The sequence below is a fragment of the Impatiens glandulifera genome, chromosome 6, assembly GCF_907164915.1.
Source record: "Impatiens glandulifera chromosome 6, dImpGla2.1, whole genome shotgun sequence".
In the NCBI taxonomy this organism is placed as follows: domain Eukaryota; kingdom Viridiplantae; phylum Streptophyta; class Magnoliopsida; order Ericales; family Balsaminaceae; genus Impatiens; species Impatiens glandulifera.
In genome coordinates, this window is record NC_061867.1 from 26,586,068 (window position 1) to 26,591,047 (window position 4,980).

Consider the following 4,980-nt stretch of genomic DNA (forward strand, 5'->3'; position numbering starts at 1 on the left):
AGTTCTTCTGCAACAAGTTCCTTAAGTCCTTCGACAATGACATTCCCAAGTCGTCAAATTTTATACAAAGTGGAGCAGTAGTGGCACTCCTTGCTTGTGATGATTGTTGACTTTGTTTAGGCAAAATGAGTTCTTTTGATGAGTATTTTATCCTCGAGTTTGACGTGCTTGCATGGCTCTTGTTTTGAATAGACCTTTATGCACTTTTCCAACCGTCCATGAATGCCTTGCTTACTCTTTCTCTTTCTTCTCGCAAGCTTTTCGGATTAAGGGGTTCGATTGTCGCATAAGTTTCGACTTCTGTTGTGAGGTCTTTAAGCTGTTTCTCCAATTATATTAGTGTATCACGAAGATCGTCATACTTTAGATGAACCGACTCATTGAACCTTCTTTGTGGGTTAGTCATTGTAAATTATGATGAATATGAGTATGTTGTGTTCAAGAGAACAAAGTCAGTTCGAACCCTTTATCAAGTAAAACAAGCAACGCGTTGCTCGTATGCACATAATCCCTAACACGCAATAGACGCTCAATTTACCCATTCACAATGTATAACATGTAGAAAAGGATGAGTAAAATAAGAATGAGTTATTTTATTAAAATCCTAAGTGTCATGGATAAAATCACAAACTCAAGTCATAAAATAAAATAAGAAAAGAAAGCAAGCACCCCTCATCCTTTCGTTACAATGTCGCTCATGTATCTTCATAAGGAGATTTACATTTCAAGCATAAAGAAATCTAGTCTAAGTCTTCTAATCTTCAAGTCTTTTCATCTTTCTTGATCGTCTTTGCGCCTTATGCATCTCTCTTGATCGTCTTTGTGTCTCACGCGTCTTTCTTGATTAGATCTTGCGCTTAAAATCTGAGTAGTAAAGACACAAAGAAAGAAAACTAGTTACATTAGATTCTTCTTTTAGCTTTTCTAGGTTTCCTCGATTTTACTCCTTTAAAATTATTAGGCTTAGCTTCAAAATTTCGAAATTGTTCACATGTTTCATGGCATTTTAAAACTTTGAATGGATAAACTGAGCGCCTAGAAATATCTATATGCATACATGTATTTATCATATATAGTAGTCAAGTAAAGGGCTTCGTGACGTGGCTTTGTTGCTCGACAGGACGAGACGAGGCAACGACTTGGTAGAATTGGCTTTTCGGATTTTTATTCTAAAGTTGGAAATGGCTTAAGAGAGAGTTGTTCCACCGACAAGGATACTATCCCAAAAGGGATCTCTCGATGTAAGGGGAGCTCTCAATTGGACATCCCCTCACCTCTATTTCAAAATCCCTCATTTTCAATAGTAGGGGATATTTGAAAAGAAGAGAGAGTTAATCCGGGTTTTTTCCTAGTGTTTTTCTTAACTCTCAAATCACAAAAAATCTTTCAAGGCAAGGGTTGAGGGTGTCATTCACATTGACTACCCTTAGCACATAAAATATAGATGTGTGAGCTTCATCCAACGATGTATACCTTCACATTGGAGCTCCAAGTCTCATGCAAATAATCAATTAATGTCAACATGGAGAATGAATTAAAGCGTAAGAAAGTTTAAATACTTGGCCAAAATTACTTTCAAGTCAAACGTCGAATGTCCCCAGCAGAGTCGCTAGAAAACTGTGATCGATTTTTTTAAAAAATATTTTTTGATCAACTAGTTTAAAAATTCTGGGACACTCTTTAAAAATTTTATTTTTGAAAACGTGAGGGGAATTAATTTTAATGTCAAAAAAAAAATTTAAGTTTTAAAAAAAACGAGGCTTTATAGACAACTCAATATCTTACATTCCCGTCGAATCTGGGAGAGATTGAGAGTTTTTTAATGGTAAGTGTGTCATAGGCCTTTTTTAACTTTTTTTTATTAATTAACCTCAACTAGAGAGTCGCCACCTAATTTTTAAAAATTAGGAATTTAAGAGATGTGAGTTCGACGTTTGGTTACGTGTGGGAAAATGTTTTTTAGATACTATGTCCCACAACGCCCCTAAGGTCTTTACTAATTAATTTAGGCCTTTCTTTAAAACATTTTTACGCTTTACATTTTAGAACTTTTTCATTTTAAGCATTAAAGGGTTTGCATGAAAAAAAAATAAAATAATAATAATAAATAATAATAATAATAATAACAATAAAAATAATAATAATAAATAAATAAATAAATAAAATAAATAAATAAATAAATAAAATAAATAAATAAAATAATAAATAAATAAAGACGAAAAATAACTAAAAACAAATAAAACTATACAAATAAAACTATATAAAGAAAACAAATTATTTTTATTTTTATTTTATTTTTAATTAGGCTCTTCAAATTCAAATGGCTCTAAAGTTTTATAAAAATTTATTAATATATAATTCAACGTATCTAATTATTCAAATAATAATAATATAATAATAGTAAAACTGTACAAAGAAAGGTTTTTTTATTATTATTTTTTTTACTTAGAAAGTTTAACATATTAGATCTAATTATTCAAATAATAATAATATAATAATAATTACAAAACTATACAATGATTTTTTTTTTTACTTAGGGTTCTTCAAATTCAAAAGCCCTTAAAGTTTATAAAGAAAACAATTTTTTTTTTTAAACTTTCTTTTGTTTAGGTATATTTTATTTACATGTCAAGTATGTTATTAAAGTTTACATAAAACATACATAAAGTTAAAGACTTAATTAGCTAATAATCATACATACAATCATATTATATAATAAAAAGACCAAAAGCAATCTTATTAAAGATATATAATAGAAAGACCAAAAGCAATCTTATTAAAGACAAAATTTAAAGGTAGAGTCAAGAAGCTTACAAAGATGGTTGCTTTCTTGACTCAAGTGGATGAACTCTTTTACTTCAAAAGGGGCAGCCTAAGGGCACTTTAATATTAAAATTTTGGCTCTTGAAAATGTCACGTGCAATGTAAAAAGAGTGCAATGTGAAAAGAGAGATGTGAAAAGAGAGAAAGGTGAAAGTCAAGGTCGAGAGTTCAAGAAGCCTTTGCTAGGGTATTAAGAAGGATATTTATAAGCAAAGCTATGAAACCCTATGGCCCAAAGGCCCATTTAACACACTTGACCGTTGGAAAAAAACTATTCTAAACATTTACAAATGTTTAAAATAATGGAGCAATCTCCACTTGACATGTCAATAAATATCAAATTTTCATCCAATGAGATTTAATCTTTATTTAATAAATGATGTAATACTTGATCATTTTAATTTTTAATTAAAAATGACCAAGCCTTCATGATTCTCTTCAACACACGGCTGAATTATTCTTCATTTGACAACTTCTTCCTTTAATTTAGCAATCTCTTTTTTCCTTATTTGACCTAGGATGCTTCTCATTATTGTGTAGACACCGTTATCTTTTTATTTTTGCACGTTATCCCCTTTACACACTCGTTCATCCTACAAAAAAAAGATTTTGTTAAAAACACAAATAAACAATTTTATTTTTAATTATTCCTATTTATAAGGAACAATTCTAATTACATAAATAAAATGCTAACTAACTTATTCAAGAAATCAAATTTCAAAGTTTAATCTAACAAACAAAATATAACTAACGAAATTTTATAAAAACGCTAATATATATTTTGTAAATTTTTAAATTTTTTTTTTTTTATAAATACCTAAGGTAATTAATTAAATAAAACCTTGAATATTCTAAGTATAATAACTTCTCTAAGTGTTGTAACATAGACAAATTACTACATTAACTTTATTAAGAATCCAAAATCAATTATTTTCAAAAACTCAATTGTTCTAAAAAATAATCGTCTTTAATATAAATCGTGCAATGAGTCCGTGAATGAATTTGAGAAAATTTTATAGACTCAGATTTATGAAAAGAATAAACTATAAAATTAGGTGTGAAAAATGAGTGTCTACAAGTGTATCATAGATGATATCAGCTAATTCAGCAAATGTAGTATTTTGGGTAGATCCAAAGTTTTGATTGAACTTGCATGAAAAAACATCGTACCATCAGCAAATTTCCACTCTCCATTATACAAAACAAATACTTCAGCTGCAATTGAAAACATGAATGTATGTATAAATAATACTATTAGAATGAGGAGCTGGCACGAGACGATCTCATACAATTGAAGTCATGCATCAATTATTCATTATTAATGGTGTGGTCGCGAGACGATCGTTCCCGTCGCGAGACGATCGTTCCCGTCGCGAGACGATCGTTCCCGTCGCGAGACGATCGTTCCCGTCACGAGACGATCGTTCCCGTCGCGAGACGATCGTTCCCGTCGAGAGACGACCGTGCCCATCACGAGACACGACTATACCATTTTTAACGAACTAAACAAACAACAAACAATGATCGAGAAAGAAGAGTACCAGTTGCCACCATTGTGCTCGTGCTCATGGTTGTGTCTGTTGCCGTTCTTCATGACTGTCCGTCTAAGATCGCCGTTTAGGTTGTCGTTTAGAGAGAATGAGGATAAGATTAGGAAGAGAGAGAAGGAGGAGAAGAGAGAAATGAAAAAAAGGCGAAGTTATATCAAATAGTAATGGTATTCTGGACTTTTCATAGGCTATTCCGTCGTGAGACGATCGTGCCCGCCGCGTTATGCGACGAGGGTAATTTCGTCAGAAAATTATGAAGTGGTCATTTGCACAATATTTTTTTATTACTAACGCATTTAAGGCCATTTTTAGGGTCATTTCATCCAATTTCCCCTCTAAGTTTAGAGTGAAATGGTCTGAATCCTGAAAAATTAAAAAATAATTTTTAATTTTTAATTTATAAGTTCGGATAGGGAGATATATTAATTTATACTCGGAATATTCTGTGTAATACATGCAGATCAAAATATAAACAAAATAAATTTAATAATATATATTCAATGTTTAAAATTCTTAATAAATCAAGAATAATATATTAAAACAAAAAATAGAACGATCTTCTTCCATATTTTATTTATTTCGGTAAAATAAGTCATCTTCTTACATA